An 18,928-nucleotide genomic window follows, 5' to 3' on the forward strand; every position below is an offset into this window, starting at 1 on the left:
AACCTTCACAAATATCTTTAACATAGCAGCGGAAAATCATAAACATAAATCATAAACGTTTTGGCACGCAGGCCCAACAAGTATCTCAAAAGAGTTTATCAAAGCATAAATTATCATGGCAGTTCACGTAAAAGAATGAAGCATGTTATAGCATTAACCCCATCCCGTTACGTATCAGAGCGACCTAGACGACACAGTGAGGCAAAGCCACTCACAGAAGCAACTGCACACTAAGCACGATCACCTGCAAGTTACCCATACGAAGGGCAACATTTTCAAGCAGAAGGGGTGAGATTTCATAATAAAATAACATTAATCAATGTAATTGCGAATCATAATTTACATCATAATCATTCCATTATTAACTTTGCATAAATGCTAAACAGTTATCACGCAATCATATATCCAATTCATTATGAACAACGTAACATAATCAATAAACACTTATCACGTAATCACATATTCATTCATTATCAACAAGGCATCTTAATCATGACAATGTGACAATGCTCCTAGACTCCGTATATGCATGTGGTACCAATCGTCATCATAAGTATTAATATACTTTAATCGTGCGGAGGACAAAGCTCCTATAAAACGTGCGGAGGACAAAGCTCCTAATTTTCGTGGTGAGGACTAAGCTCAATGATATGCTATGCATGGACTCTTAACAACAAAACACGTAATCAACGTAATCAACATGCATCCAATAATTTGGAGCTAAACTTTATCATATACTTATGCACTTAGTTAAACAACGGAAGCAGCATAAACAAGTCACATATCAAGATGATATTATTATATCAATAGCACATAAATTGCATTATTATCAAACCTTCATATCTTGCATGAATATACAATACATTAACTCATATTCAATTAATATCAATATAACCTAAACAACTCTACAGGCTGCATTAAACGTCATCACTAGGTCTCATTACCAGTTAGGGGTTCACTCTTGATCAACGAGTGCGACACAGATCGCACAGACACTCAGGAAACTACAATCTGGTTGTACTCGCGAGGCGAGAGTTCTTACTCGCCATGGCGAGCACCACTCAACTTCCAAACTAAGCTTGTTCTGGGTTCCCTCTGATCCTACATTCATTCCTAATCAATACTAGGCATGTTCAGGTACTCAAAGGCATCCAAGGTCCAACTAAAAAGGTCGAAACACGAAATATGTCATGCACTCTGCCTAAGCTCGCGAGGCGAGGAAGGTTGCTCGCCATGGCGAGTTGCACCAAACAACTCGCGAGGCGAAGGGAAGGGGCTCGCGTGGCGAGCGATGAAGTTCATCACTCGCGAGGCGAGGATCATCACTCGCCGTGGCGAGCGATGAACAGAAGCACGGGCAGACTAGGGTTTTTCTCAAAAATCCATCACACAACATGGTTCAAAGCCTAATTTTGATTCCAGAATTCATCCTAAACATATTCTAAGGTTAAAGAACGGTTTCTACATCAATCTAAACAAGTTTTACCGCTTGATCATCAATTTTTAGGGTTTTGACCTAATTCCAAAACTTCTCTAAATCAATCCTAACTTGGTCAACTAATCATCAGAATTACAGTAATTAACATTATTGAATTATTAGTCTCACCCTTACCTGGTTATGAAGAAATCGTAGCTCTCTCTATGCTCTTCTCCCTTCTAAGCTTTTTCTCCCTTTTCCAAAAGTTTTCACGTACAATGAGTTTCTAAAATATTAGGTCTTCTCCTATTTATACCTCTTTCTAATAACTTATCTTATCTCACTTTCTCCCCCAAAACTATCTAAAATATCAAAACAGCCCTCAACTAAATATTTTTCAAATCTTTATTTTATTTAACAATGAAATAATTCCCATATCATAATCAAATCCTTCAATACTCATAACTTAACACGTCATCGATCAAATCACCAAAATCACCACAAATCATCAAAACATATCAAAATCATACATATATTATATAAATATAATATAATCACCTAAACTCGATTAAATAACGATTAAACGAAAGTGGGCGTTACAACTCTCCCCCACTTAAAAGATTTTCGTCCTCGAAAATTTACCTCAAGCAAACAACTCTGGGTAAGACTCCAGCATCTTACTCTCAAGCTCCCACGTCAAGCTTTCACCAGTCGCTCCCGACCAAACGACTCTCACGAGAGGTATCTCCTTGCCTCTCAACGTCTTCACTTTACGATCATCAATCCTCAACGGTAAAGTCTCTACCGTAAGGTTGTCTCTAATTTGCACATCGTCGCTTTGGATTACATGAGATGGATCCGGAACATACTTTCGAAGTTGCGACACATGGAAAACGTTGTGCAAATTCGCAAGATGCGGTGGTAAACCCACTCGGTAAGCCACCGTTCCAACTCTTTCCAATATCTGATACGGACCAATGAACTTCGGGGTCAACTTCTTTGACTTCAAAGCACGTCCTACACCAGTCATAGGAGTGACTCTCAAAAACACGTGGTCTCCTTCCTGAAATTCAAGATCTTTTCTACGCTTATCATGATAACTCTTTTGTCGATTCTGCGACGCCTTCATTTTCTCTTGGATCATCTGAACTTTCTCAGTAGTTTGCTGAACAATCTCTGGTCCTAAGACCACTCTTTCTCCTGATTCAAACCAACACAACGGAGTCCTGCATCTCCGACCATACAAGGCCTCGAACGGTGCCATTCCAATACTAGAATGGTAACTATTATTATATGTGAACTCGATCAACGGAAGATGACTGTCCCAAGTTCCTCCTTGTTCAAGAACACAAATTCTCAACAAATCCTCTAGCGACTGAATTGTCCTCTCCGACTGACCATCTGTCTGTGGATGATACGCCGAACTCAATCTCAACTTCGAACCCAAGGCCTCTTGCAAACTTTTCCAAAATCTAGAAGTAAATCTTGGATCTCTATCTGACACGATGCTCGAAGGAACACCATGCAACTTCACAATCTCCTTGATATAAATCTCTGCCAACTGGGCAACAGGGAAACTAATGTTAATCGGTAGAAAATGAGCTGACTTCGTCAACCGATCAACAATAACCCAAATTGCGTCATTCCCTCTAGGAGTATTCGGCAAACTCGTCACAAAATCCATCGATATACTATCCCATTTCCATTCTGGCACGTCTAAAGGTACCATCATTCCAGCAGGTTTCTGATGCTCAACTTTCGACTTCTGACAAACTAAACAGGAATACACAAACTGTGCCACATCTCGTTTCAAACCAGACCACCAGAAAATCTTCTTTAAATCATGATACATCTTCGTAGCTCCCGGGTGAATACTCAAGCTACTTCTATGACTCTCTTCAAGAATCATCTTCTTAATCTCTTCATTGTCTGGGATACAAATTCTTCCTCGGAATCTCAACACACCTTGATCATCGATTTTAAAATCACTGTCTTCAGTCTGATCTCTAGCAATCAACAAGTCCACAAACTTTACATCAACTTTCTGTGCTTCCTTGATACTTTTCAGAAATTCACTATCAACCTTCAGCATACCCAGTTTCACACTCTGAGGTGACCATTCGCAAACCGAACTCATATCTCTAAACTGTTCAAGCAATTCGAACTCTCTGACCATCATGGCGGACATATGCAATGTCTTCCTACTCAAGGCATCTGCAACAACATTAGCTTTACCTGGGTGATAATTCAAACCAAAGTCATAATCCTTCAACAATTCGAGCCATCTTCGCTGTCTCATATTCAATTCCTTCTGATCGAACAAATACTTCAAACTCTTGTGATCACTAAACACCTCAAATCTCGAACCATACAAGTAATGTCTCCATATCTTCAATACAAAGACTACAGCCGCCAACTCGAGATCATGCGTAGGATAATTCTTCTCATGAACTCTCAACTGTCTTGAAGCGTAAGCTACCACCTTACCTTCTTGCATAAGTACACCTCCTAAACCCAACTTGGACGCATCACAATAAACCACAAAAGGTTCATCTGACTTCGGCAAAATTAACACTGGAGCAGTCGTCAAACGCTTCTTCAATTCACCGAAACTTTTCTCACAATGAACGTCCCACACAAAAGTTTTACCTTTACAAGTCAACTGCGTTAGCGGAAGAGCTAACTTAGAAAATCCTTCAATAAACCTTCTATAGTAACCAGCTAAACCCAAGAAACTTCTAATCTCAGTAACTGACTTAGGAGTCTCCCACTGTGATACCGCTTCAACTTTAGACGGATCCACTGCAATTCCATCACCAGAAATAACATGGCCTAGAAAACTCACTTCTTTCAACCAGAATTCACACTTAGACAATTTAGCATAAAGCTTCTTCTCTTTCAACACTTGCAAAACAATCTTCAGATGCTCAGCATGTTCTTCTTCAGTCTTGGAGTAGATCAAAATATCGTCGATAAACACAACCACAAACCGATCCAAAAATGCATGGAAGATGCGATTCATATACTCCATAAACACTCCAGGTGCATTGGTAACTCCAAAAGGCATAACTTTATATTCATAGTGACCATAACGCGTTCTGAAAGCTGTCTTCTGCATATCTTCATCTTTTACTTTAATCTGGTGATAACCTGATCTCAAATCAATCTTGCTGAAAACTCGTGCACCCACTAGTTGATCCATCAAATCATCAATTCTCGGAAGTGGATACCTATTCTTGATAGTTACCTTGTTCAACTGCCGATAATCAATACACAACCGCATACTACCATCTTTCTTCTTTACTAACAAAACCGGCGCTCCCCAAGGTGAAACACTCGGTCTAACAAACTTCTTCTCAAGCAAGTCTTCCAACTGTTTCTTCAACTTAGATAACTCAGAAGCAGACATACGATAAGGTGCCATCGAGACCGGCTTCGTTCCAGGAACAAGATCAATAGAAAACTCAACTTCTCTCTCTGGAGGCACATCAGGAATCTCATCTGGAAAAACTTCAGGAAATTCACACACCACCGGTAACCTGTCAATCACTGCTTGATTCTCAATAGATAAAGTAGCCATTAACGAAAACATCAAGATACCGTCGCGTTCCAGTTGCTTCAGCTGCTTAGTAGATAAAAACTCTGCACCACTTTCCTCTTCGACGGAAGAGAAATGTACTGACTTGCTAAAACAATTAATAAGAACGTGGTTGTACTCTAACCAGTTCATACCCAAAATCACATCCATACCACTCAAAGGTAGACAAACTAAATCCATTTCAAAATCACGACCAAACATAGACAAAGGACATTTCAAACATACGAGAGAAGTAGTCACCGAACCCTTAGCTGGAGTTTCGACAACCATCTCTCCATTCATATCAGACAAATCAAGACCCAAAGCAGAAACACAATCGAAAGCAATAAAACAATGCGTAGCACCAGTATCAATAATAGCAACTAAAGGAGTATTATTAATATAGCAAGTACCTCTGATCAAACGATCCTCATTCTCTGTCTGAGTCCCAGTCAAAGCAAAGACTCTACCAGTAGTCGGCGCCCTCTTAGGCTGAGTACACTATGAACTAATGTGACCCTCTCCGTTGCAATTAAAGCAAACAATGTCTGTACGGTTGCAATCAGCTACCACATGACCCTTCTTACCACACCGGACACACTTCTTGATTTCCTCAGAACAAGCGTTGCTCTTGTGGCCTTTCTCACCACAATTGAAGCACACAATCTCTGCAGCATCCTTCCTCTTAGGCCGCCTAACATCGACCATCTTCTGTTTCCCTTTGTCAGCGGGGGCACTGTACGGCTTAGGACGACTCTGCTGTCCCTTGCCCTTCCTCTCATTCACTACCTTGTAGTGAGCCTTCGTGTCCTCTTCGTAGATCCTGCAGCTATTAACCAAGTCCTGAAAAACTCTCAGCTGTTGGTACCCAATCGCCCTCTTGATGTCGGGCCTCAAACCGTTCTCGAACTTGATGCATCTCGAGAACTCAGCATTCTCTGCAGTATAGTGCGGATAGAACTTAGACAGCTCCACGAACTTGGCAGCATGCTCTGTCACGGACATATTTCCTTGCTTCAGCTCAAGGAATTCGATCTCTTTCTTCCCGCGAACATCTTCCGGAAAGTATCTTCTCAGGAACTCTCTCCTGAAAACAGCCCAAGTCACCACAGCTCCTTCCTGCTCGAGGGTAGGCAGAATAGCAACCCACCAGTCATCAGCTTCCTCGGCCAGCTGATGAGTACCAAACCGCACCTTCTGATCTTCAGTGCACTGCATAACTCGGAAAATCCTCTCAATCTCCTTAAGCCACGTCTGGGCTCCATCAGGGTCATAACGTCCTTTGAAAGTCGGAGGGTTCTTCTTCATGAACGTCTCCAACATCCTAGCTTCAGCATTTGCACCAGCATTCACGTTAGGTTGTTGTCCCACAGCTTGGGCAACAGCTTGTAGAGCAGCAGCTAACGCAGCATCATTCCTTCCAGCCATTTCTGATATTCTACAAAAGTAGCAACAACAACATAAGATAGTAATATAAATATTACTAAGACTCGACACGACTCTCTAATTGACCGGACAGATCAACCTGCTCTGATACCAATTGTAACACCCCGTTTTCCCAATATACAAATTTCATAAGCAATTATCAGAGTAAAAACCATAAACGGGATATCACATAGAAACGTAATCCAAAAATAGTTAAATGATAATTTAACCTTCACAAATATCTTTAACATAGCAGCGGAAAATCATAAACATAAATCATAAACGTTTTGGCACGCAGGCCCAACAAGTATCTCAAAAGAGTTTATCAAAGCATAAATTATCATGGCAGTTCACGTAAAAGAATGAAGCATGTTATAGCATTAACCCCATCCCGTTACGTATCAGAGCGACCTAGACGACACAGTGAGGCAAAGCCACTCACAGAAGCAACTGCACACTAAGCACGATCACCTGCAAGTTACCCATACGAAGGGCAACATTTTCAAGCAGAAGGGGTGAGATTTCATAATAAAATAACATTAATCAATGTAATTGCGAATCATAATTTACATCATAATCATTCCATTATTAACTTTGCATAAATGCTAAACAGTTATCACGCAATCATATATCCAATTCATTATGAACAACGTAACATAATCAATAAACACTTATCACGTAATCACATATTCATTCATTATCAACAAGGCATCTTAATCATGACAATGTGACAATGCTCCTAGACTCCGTATATGCATGTGGTACCAATCGTCATCATAAGTATTAATATACTTTAATCGTGCGGAGGACAAAGCTCCTATAAAACGTGCGGAGGACAAAGCTCCTAATTTTCGTGGTGAGGACTAAGCTCAATGATATGCTATGCATGGACTCTTAACAACAAAACACGTAATCAACGTAATCAACATGCATCCAATAATTTGGAGCTAAACTTTATCATATACTTATGCACTTAGTTAAACAACGGAAGCAGCATAAACAAGTCACATATCAAGATGATATTATTATATCAATAGCACATAAATTGCATTATTATCAAACCTTCATATCTTGCATGAATATACAATACATTAACTCATATTCAATTAATATCAATATAACCTAAACAACTCTACAGGCTGCATTAAACGTCATCACTAGGTCTCATTACCAGTTAGGGGTTCACTCTTGATCAACGAGTGCGACACAGATCGCACAGACACTCAGGAAACTACAATCTGGTTGTACTCGCGAGGCGAGAGTTCTTACTCGCCATGGCGAGCACCACTCAACTTCCAAACTAAGCTTGTTCTGGGTTCCCTCTGATCCTACATTCATTCCTAATCAATACTAGGCATGTTCAGGTACTCAAAGGCATCCAAGGTCCAACTAAAAAGGTCGAAACACGAAATATGTCATGCACTCTGCCTAAGCTCGCGAGGCGAGGAAGGTTGCTCGCCATGGCGAGTTGCACCAAACAACTCGCGAGGCGAAGGGAAGGGGCTCGCGTGGCGAGCGATGAAGTTCATCACTCGCGAGGCGAGGATCATCACTCGCCGTGGCGAGCGATGAACAGAAGCACGGGCAGACTAGGGTTTTTCTCAAAAATCCATCACACAACATGGTTCAAAGCCTAATTTTGATTCCAGAATTCATCCTAAACATATTCTAAGGTTAAAGAACGGTTTCTACATCAATCTAAACAAGTTTTACCGTTTGATCATCAATTTTTAGGGTTTTGACCTAATTCCAAAACTTCTCTAAATCAATCCTAACTTGGTCAACTAATCATCAGAATTACAGTAATTAACATTATTGAATTATTAGTCTCACCCTTACCTGGTTATGAAGAAATCGCAGCTCTCTCTATGCTCTTCTCCCTTCTAAGCTTTTTCTCCCTTTTCCAAAAGTTTTCACGTACAATGAGTTTCTAAAATATTAGGTCTTCTCCTATTTATACCTCTTTCTAATAACTTATCTTATCTCACTTTCTCCCCCAAAACTATCTAAAATATCAAAACAGCCCTCAACTAAATATTTTTCAAATCTTTATTTTATTTAACAATGAAATAATTCCCATATCATAATCAAATCCTTCAATACTCATAACTTAACACGTCATCGATCAAATCACCAAAATCACCACAAATCATCAAAACATATCAAAATCATACATATATTATATAAATATAATATAATCACCTAAACTCGATTAAATAACGATTAAACGAAAGTGGGCGTTACAGGAGAAGTTTTGTTCGTGTGGACTGAGTAGAGGCATCGCTGCTTTGCTTTGCTCGTGATCAGAAATATTTCTTCTACAAAGGTTCTACTCTTCAAGAGGTAAACACATGAATCTTAAAATGTTTAAGTTTCTGTTTGATTTGTGATTAATGATTTAATCAAGATCCGTTTCAATGGGATTTCTTCCGTAAAGAGGATTAAAATTTTGAAAAACCCCTCTTAAAATCCCTTCATTACTCTGATTGTTTATGAAATTTATAAGTTGAGAAAACGGGGTGTTACAACAAACACATGACAATTAGAGAATCTAGCTGCTCTTTAAAGAAACGGTTAAAGTAGATCAACTGTGTACATATTGATGAAAAAAACATAGCAATTCCTTTGATGAAAGGATTAGTTAGAAAGAGAATTTGAAACACATCCAATAGGATGGACTAATGCATAAAGATCACGAGTGACGACCTGAATGACTGGAGATCCCAAGAAATAGGTTTAGTGAGTAACAATAAGTCATGGAGTAGTGATAGAACATGTTGTAATAAAACTAAGAAACCATGATTTTAAAGCAACATGAGGTTGAGATGACAAAATCTCTTAATGAAGATCCATACTCTATATGGATTGGAGCTCAAAGCTAGATGATACTCTTGATAGATTCACCTATAAGAATGTGGAACCGAGGTCGTTCCTATGGGATTTTGATGATTACACCTCGAAAAGGTTGTGTGTAGGTTCTATGTCTGAGTTTGAGTTCAATTCCATGAGAAACTCTTGTTAATTGGAGTTTTGAAACTATTTTTGAAATTCATTGGGGGGATTGTTGGAACATTGGTATGAAGTTGAAATAAAATTAAGGTTGAAAGATTAAAAACAAAGTAAATAGACATCGAACTAGTGTGGGTGTGAATTGAAAATAAAATAGAGTGTGAGGGTCCCATATAAAATATAACATATACATTAGTAGTTTTTAAATTATGATATTCAATTTTTAAATACCTGATAATGATAAAAAAAATAATAGTAATTATTATTTTTACAAGCGAAAAGACGGGCACTCACGTGCTTGTCTTTCCGCTCTTTTTGTTGCACCAACGTTTGAAAATTATGAACCGTATTTTTTTTATAAAACTTTGATTTTGGTTAACACTAAAAATATAAATGTTTGTTGCTTTCAAGTTATAAGAAATCAAATTAACTATGATTATCTATTTCGATGACATTAACAATATAACCAAAAAATATAATCTAATTATTTTTTAATGACACCAACAATCTTTATTATAGAAAAAGTTGTTTAAAGGTATAATTGGAATAATGAAAAAGTAAGTATAAATATACACATCTAATTGTTACACTTTTTAAATGAAAAAGGGAAAAACCAAACATATATATATATATATATATATATATATATATATATATATATATATATATATTCATAGCGTGTTACATTTTTTTTAATATTTAAAATTATTCTTATCTATTTGTAATATGTGTTAATTGTATTGAAAATTGAGGGTATATTTGGAAAGAGAAAAAAGTCAGCGCAAAAGAGCTGGGTTATTTTCTTTATATATAGTATAGATATAGTATAGATTCATAGATATCAATTTCCACAGTTTTAATCTATGTCGGTTGTGATAAGATTTCGAATCCAATTAAGTTTCGTATGTTTCCTTCATTCATATCCAATAGTTTGTTCCACTTTTTTTTTGTTTCATTTTGAACTTATCTGATTCGTTTGGTGCTTGCGCTGATCTGTGAGTTGTTTAATTTTTAAGTTTACTTAATTCTGAAGTTTCTCCAGATTAATCATGAACTCTCCCTATAAAAGCAGAGCTCGCCTAGTTCATTCGATGCACCGAGAAGTATTCTGAAACTTCAAATATTTTTCTTCTCTCCCCCCCAATATCATCGACTTTTTGCGATATAATGTTCTTTCGAAATTAAGAATGGTCTAGCATAGTCCCTTTGATATTTTATGTCAATTTGGAATAAACAATATTTTCAGATCATAGTGCCATATTTACATTTGAAGATGTTAAAAGTTAGAATGGTGATAACACCACATTTGAGTGGTCACATTACCATAGTTGAGTAGTTATAGTACCAATATAATTGATTGATTTGAGTGTTATATATATGAGTGGTCTTTGTAGTTAATCAAGAGGTTTTCTACATAGCAGTAGTTAATTGCACAGTTGTAGTTGAACTTAATATATTCGGGAGATAATGTGGTTAATAGTCTATCTTTCATAATTTTAGACAGTGTCCCGAAACATTTTAAAAAGAGCATCTAATAGTGACTTAACCTAATAACAATTTCGATATATAAAAATTTTATTTTCGGAACAAATTTAAAAATCCAAATATAACCGTTTGAATATCCAAAATCCAACTATTTAAGACAAACTAAATGCAATGTATTTTTCTGAGGATAGATGTTTCCTACTGTTTTCCATTGACTGTTCTGACATCAGTGACACCACTATCCCAAATACCACGAAGGACACATACATATTTTAACCCCCTTAGAATTCTTCATCTACACCATTTTGTTGGCATTTCATCTTCTCACTAACACTCATAGCAGTTAACCATCATTACTAGCTATTTAAAATCCAAAAAATCTATTTTCACAAAAAGATATTAATAAATAATAATTGCTATTTATATAATTGAAATTCCATAAAATTTCCTTCAACAGCCACACTTTCAACCTTTTTTCCCCTTCTATGCTCATTCTTAATTGTTTTCTACCCTAACATGCCTCCCAAGTTCGACACAATTTCAGCCATTATAACCACAACCCATTGTAAAATATGGTCATCGAAAGTGAAGATAATAAGATTATGGAGGTACAATTAATCAGTGAATTTAAACTGAAGATTTAAAGTAGTTGTTTCTCGTTTCAACCTCGTCTAAGAAGAACGAAGAATTGAAAGGGAGGTATCAACGGTCATTTGAAGAACACTGAGTACTTGTCCTGCGTTAACAGAGTTGACAAAGTACAAGTGTACAACCACTACCTTCACTACTCTGTTTTTGTCTACGCTACAAGACAAGACAACAGCTATGCCTGCAGAATTGTTCCTTCAAGATGGGAATGAATTTGAAGCTAATTCTTCAAAGGACTACACCCAAATCAGGCAAAGGATTACTAGTGGATGATCAAAGGGACTCAACGAATCTTTAGACGTGTTAATCATCTCAACGTCTCTTTCACGCCTCTATATAAAGGAGTGAAGACTTGTTGATTGTAGATAGAGATATACAAGTTAAAAAGCGTCAAAACTTTGTCAATTTGATTCTACAAAGCACATTGAATTTCTGTACTGATTTGATACATCTTAGAAATTCACAAGTCTAGAGTCTTTATTGCATTGTATTTGTGAACACCACTGATTGTATATCAAGTGTTTAAGGTCAAACATTTTCTCTGTATTTTTGTTTGAACAGAAGTCTCTTGCCTGCGTGCTTGAGCATTAGAAGACTCTTGCTTAGTGCTTGAGCATTGGAAGACTCTTGCCTGTGTGCTTGAGCATTTTTGAGAAGTCTCATACTTAGAGAGTATTGAGCATTTGTAATCTTTGTGATTATAGTGAAATCTCCTTGGAAGTGCAACGGGGACTGGACTACTTCCGATTTGTGGAAGGAACCAGGATAACTGCTTGTGTCTCGCTTTTCTTTTCTCTGCTTTGATCTTTTCCGCTGCATATCTGATTCTGGTTATTACATCAGAAGCATTCCAAAACTGCTTTTGAAGTATTATCAGAAGAAGTATTTTTAGAGAAAAAGAAAACACAATTCAACCCCCCCTTCTTGTGTTTTTTTCACCTTCATTTGGTATCAGAGCTTGCTCTGTTATCATAGCACTTAACCGTGTGACAGATCAAGATCCAAGAAAAACATGTCTGGTGGAGAGGAATCAACTACATCTACAAAATACAATAGTGTCAAACATGACTACGATACTGCTGAAAGGAAATCAGATTCTGTAAAAGCTCCAAAGTTCAATGGAGATCCAGAAGAGTTTTCATGGTGGAAAACCAATATGTACAGCTATATCATGGGATTGGATGAAGAACTATGGGATATTCTTGAAGATGGAGTTGATGATTTGGATTTGGATAAAGAAAGAGTTGTTATTGACAGAAGGATCCACACTCCTGCTCAGAAGAAACTTTACAAAAAGCATCACAAGATCAGAGGGATCATTGTTGCTTCTATACCTCACACTGAATATATGAAGATGAGTGATAAATCCACTGCTAAGGCAATGTTTGCATCACTCTGTGCTAACTACGAAGGAAGAAAGAAGGTTAGAGAAGTAAAGGCTCTAATGCTAGTTCATCAGTATGAGCTGTTCAAGATGAAGGATGATGAGAGTATAGAGGAGATGTACTCAAGATTTCAAACTTTAGTATCTGGACTGCAAATACTAAAGAAGAGCTATGTTACTTCTGATCATGTTAGCAAGATTCTGAGAAGCTTGCCTTCTAGATGGAGACCCAAAGTAACTGCCATTGAGGAAGCTAAGGATCTAAACACTTTAAGTGTTGAAGATCTTGTCAAATCCCTCAAGGTACATGAAATGAGTCTGAATGAGCATGAGTCCTCTAAGAAGAGTAAATCTATTGCTCTACCATCTAAAGGAAAGTCTTCCAAATCTTCCAAAGCTTACAAGGCCAGTGAATCTGAAGAAGAATCACCTGATGGAGATTATGATGAAGATCATTCTGTGAAGATGGCTATGCTGTCTAACAAGCTTGAGTATTTGGCAAGGAAGCAGAAGAAGTTTTTGAGCAAAAGGGGTGGCTATAAGAACTCCAAGAAAGAAGATTAGAAGGGATGCTTCAACTGTAAGAAGCCTGGTCATTTCATTGCTGATTGCCCTGATCTTCAGAAGGAGAAGTCTAAGAGCAGACCCAAGAAACCAAGCTTCAGCTCTAGCAAATTCAGAAAACAAATCAAAAAGAGCTTGATGGCGACCTGGGAAGATCTGGTTCTGATAAAGAAGAAGCAGATGATGATGCAAAAGCAGCCATGGGGTTAGTGGCAATAGTATCATCAGAAGCAGTATCAGAAGCTGAATCAGATTCAAAAGATGAAAATGAGGTATATTCCAAAATTCCCAGACAAGAACTTGTTGATTCTCTAAAAGAACTCTTATCACTATTTGAACACAGAACCAATGAGTTGTCTGATTTAAAAGAAAAATATGTTGATTTAATGAAACAATAAGAAACAACTCTATTGGAACTGAAAGCTTCTGAAGAAGAACTCAAAGGGTTTAACTTCATATCAACAACATATGAAGAAAGACTCAAGATTCTTTGTCAGAAGCTACAAGAAAAATGTGATAAAGGTTCTGGCAATAAACATGAAATTGCGTTGGATGATTTTATTATGGCTGGCATAGACAGAAGCAAAGTAGCTTCTATGATCTACAGCACATACAAAAACAATGGCAAAGGGATTGGATATTCTGAGGAGAAATCCAAAGAGTATAGTCTCAAGAGCTATTGTGATTGTATCAAGGATGGATTGAAATCCACCTTTGTGCCTGAAGGTACTGATGCTGTAACTGCTGTTCAGTCAGAACCTAAAGCTTCTGGTTCTAAGGCTAAGATTACATCAAAGCCAGAAAAACTCAAGTCTAAGGTTATGACAAAATCTGATCCTAAGACTCCAAAGATTAAAATTCTGAAAAGATCAGAACCTGTTCCTCAGAGTCTGATTAAACCAGAATCTAAAATCCTAAAGCCAAAGGATCAGAAGAACAAAGCAGTTACTGCTTCTGAGAAAACAATACCTAAAGGTGTTAAACCTAAATATTGAATGATCAGAAGCTACTCAGCACTCAGCCCAAGGTACAAGGGAGGAAAGGTAAAACCTCCAGAACTAACCCAAAAGGACCCATGAAGATATGGGTACCTAAATCTGAATTTATTAAAATTGCAGGTGTGCCTAAGGGCAAGAGAGAAACAAAGGTCATGGTACCTAGACAGCGGGAGTTCAAGGCATATGACAGGAGAGAAAGCTTTGTTCCTTACCCTTACCATGAAAGATGGAGGAGAAGTGAAGTTTGGTGGCAACCAAACTGGAAAAATCATTGGTACAAGTACTATTGGTAATTCCTCAATTTCAATAAATAATGTGTGGCTTGTAGGTGGTCTGAAGCATAACCTATTGAGCATTAGTCAATTTTGTGACAATGGGTATGATGTCATGTTCAGTAAGACCAACTGCACACTAGTCAACAAGGATGACAAATCCATTACATTTAAGGGAAAGAGAGTTGAGAATGTCTATAAGATTAATTTCACTAATCTGGCTGATCAGAAGGTAGTTTGCCTTCTGTTAATGAATGATAAAAAGTGGGTATGCATAGAAGGTTGGGACATGCTAATTGGAGATTAATTTCTAAAATTAGCAAGTTACAACTTGTCAAAGGTTTGCCTAACATTGATTATCATTCAGATGCACTTTGTGGTGCATGTCAGAAAGGGAAGATTGTGAAAAGTACTTTCAAATCCAAAGACATTGTATCAACCTCCAGACCCTTAGAATTACTTCATATTGATCTCTTTGGACCAGTTAACACTACATCCTTATATGGAAGTAAATATGGATTAGTCATTGTTGATGATTACAGCAGATGGACCTGGGTAAAATTCATTAAAAGTAAAGATTATGCATGTGAAGTGTTTAGCAGCTTCTGCACTCAAATACAATCTGAAAAAGAATTGAAAATTTTGAAAGTTAGAAGTGATCATGGTGGAGAATTTGAAAACGAGCCATTTGAATCTTTTTGTGAAAAACATGGGATTCTCCATGAATTTTCTTCTCATAGAACTCCATAACAAAATGGGGTTGTAGAGAGAAAGAACAGAACTTTACAAGAAATGGTCAGAACCATGATCCATGAAAACAATTTAGCTAAACATTTATGGGCAGAAGCAGTTAATACTTCATGTTATATTCAAAATAGGATCTATATCAGACCTATGTTGGAGAAAACTACATATGAACTCTTTAAAGGAAGAAGACCCAATATCTCTTACTTTCATCAGTTTGGATGTACTTGTTACATTATAAACACTAAAGACTATCTGAAGAAATTTGATGCCAAGGCTCAAAAAGGAATCTTTTTAGGTTACTCTGAAAGGTCAAAGGCATACAGGGTGTATAATTCAGAAACACAGTGTGTTGAAGAATCTATGCACGTTAAATTTGATGATAGAGAGCCTGTAAGTAAAACTCCAGAGCAAAGTGAAAGTAATGCAGGTACAAATGATTCTGAAGATGCATCAGAATCTGATCAACCTTCTGATACTGAAAAGAATTCAGAAGGTGAATCAAGTCCAGAAGCTGAACCTAATCCAGAAGCTGGGTCTTTTTCAGAAGCTGAACCTAGTCCAGTAGTACAGAATGAAAATGCTTCTGAGAACATTCAAGATAACACTCAGCATGTGGTTCAACCAAAATTCAAGCACAAATCTTCACATCCTGAGGAGCTAATCATTGGAAGCAAAGACAGTCCTAGAAGAACAAGATCTCATTTCAGACAAGAAGAATCTTTGATAGGATTGCTTTCAATAATTGAGCCAAAAACTGTTGAAGAAGCTCTCTCAGATGATGGATGGATTTTAGCTATGCAAGAAGAGCTAAATCAGTTCCAAACGAATGATGTGTGGGATCTGGTACCCAAACCTAATCAGAAGAACATTATTGGAACAAAATGTGTATTCAGAAACAAGCTGAATGAACAAGGAGAGGTAACCAGAAACAAAGCTAAACTTGTTGCACAAGGTTACAGTCAACAAGAAGGCATTGATTACACTGAAACATTTTCTCCAGTTGCAAGATTGGAAGCAATCAGGTTACTTCTATCCTATGCGGTTAATCATGACATAATATTATATCAAATGGATGTCAAGAGTGCTTTTCTTAATGGTGTCATTGAAGAAGAAGTGTATGTCAAACAATCTCCTGGGTTTGAGGATCTTAAGCATCCTGACCATGTTTATAAACTTAAGAAATCACTATATGGCTTGAAACAAGCTCCCAGAGCTTGGTATGATAGACTAAGTAATTTCTTGATTAAAAATGATTTTGAGAGAGGTCAAGTTGACAAAACACTATTCAGAAAGACCCTTAAGAAAGACATTCTGATTGTGCAAATATATGTTGATGATATAATATTTGGTTCTACTAATGCATCTATTTGCAAAGAATTTTCTAAGTTAATGCAGGATGAATTTGAAATGAGCATGATGGGAGAATTGAAGTTCTTTCTTGGAATTCAAATCAACCAAAACAAAGAAGGAGTATATGTTCATCAAACAAAATATACAAAGGAGATTCTGAAGAAGTTCAAGCTAGAAGATTGTAAAGTGATGAACACTCCAATGCATCCAACCTGCACCTTAAGCAAAGAAGATACTGGAACTATAGTAGACCAGAAGTTATACAGAGGTATGATTGGTTCTCTGTTATACCTCACTGCATCCAAACCTGATATTTTATTCTGTGTATGCTTGTGTGCAAGATTTCAATCAGATCCTAGAGAATCTCATTTAACTGCAGTTAAGAGAATTTTCAGGTATCTGAAAGGAACAACTAATCTTGGACTCATGTATAGGAAATCCCTAGATTACAAGTTGGTTGGATTCTGTGATGCTAATTATGCTGGTGACAGGATTGAAAGAAAATCAACCAGTGGAAATTGTCAATTCCTGGGAGAGAATCTGATATCCTGGGCACGCAAAAGACAAGCAACTATTGCTATGTCTACAGCAGAAGCAGAATACATTTCAGCTGCAAGTTGTTGTACACAACTACTTTGGATGAAACATCAGTTGGAAGATTATCAGATTAATGCTAACAGTATTCCCATCTTCTGTGATAATACTGCTGATGATCACACATCAGTCCGGTACAACTTTACAAAGAGCTTATCGGTGTAGAAAATGCCCGCTATCGGAGGATGATTAATGATGATAGGCGGTATAAAGAGATCTTAGACGCTCTATCCTACGCCGGTATTGGCAATGCACCACGGGTTAAATGGATGATAATGCCGGATATGGGTTTCCTCATCGGATAGAAATTCAACCAATGCGCTTGGCAACCTATTTTCCTTTATGTGGTCCACCGCCGCCGCCAAGTATAACTCCATTGATGTGTCTAGCATATGTGAATGACAATCATTTTATGGCATTGAATTTGAAGGATGATTGTCCGATTCCTCCCACTTGCAAACTATGGAGACAACACCATCGAGAGGAAGCAGACAGCTGGTCTGATAGATATGCCAGCCGGATGGTAGATTATAATGAGCTAAGTCAGAGGCGGGTCAAGCGGTGGTAGAAGATGATGAAGAATAGTACATTATTGAAAATCTTGATCCCGATGAGAGAGTTGGTCCTAGTCTTGGTGTGAAGGCTGAAAATGACGATAGCTCCATCGATCTTTCGACGCCATAGATTAGATATATATCATTAATGTAGTTGAAATGTATATCATTAGGTGAAATGTGTAATGATATATATTCAACTCTTTTTTGGTATAATGATATATATATATATATATATATATATATATATAAAATCATTTTTTGATATAATAGTTAAGTTAATTGCCTTTTATACATACATATATAATGATTTTTCGAAGGTAATTTTGGAAAAAATAGGGCGCGCAAGGAAGGACATAGGATGGGAAACAACTTCTAGTGTAGGCCAACTTATTCCCACTTTTTGTGTTATTTATCTGAAGTTTATCAATTTAAAATGGAGTAAATAGTCAATTTCTCCCATAAAATTGTAGGTTTCGTCAATTACCCCCCTGAAATTGGATAACGTTAATCAATTTAGTCCCTCCGTCAAATTTTTCTGTTAACTGTTTACGGTTATGATCAAATACCCCCTGAAATTTGGCATTTATGTGCAAAATGCCCCCTAAATTTGAAAATTTATATTTTTTTTTATCCTTGACTCAAAAGATATTAAAGGCAAACAAATAAACAATTATTGATCATATAAATATGTATGGAATGTATGTTTATGCAGCTATTTGTCATATAAATCTTTATGGGATGTATGTTACTCTCATGTGTTTTAAATATATACATATATAGAAGACTTTTTTTTACACAAGTTGGTAATTATGTTAAAGTATGCATTCATAAAGTACACAAGTCTTTGATAATTGTGTGTCCATATGTTAATATCTGCAGAAGGAAGAAGAAACAAGACTTG

This window comes from Medicago truncatula, chromosome 3, assembly GCF_003473485.1.
Source record: "Medicago truncatula cultivar Jemalong A17 chromosome 3, MtrunA17r5.0-ANR, whole genome shotgun sequence".
Classification (NCBI taxonomy): Eukaryota; Viridiplantae; Streptophyta; class Magnoliopsida; order Fabales; family Fabaceae; genus Medicago; species Medicago truncatula.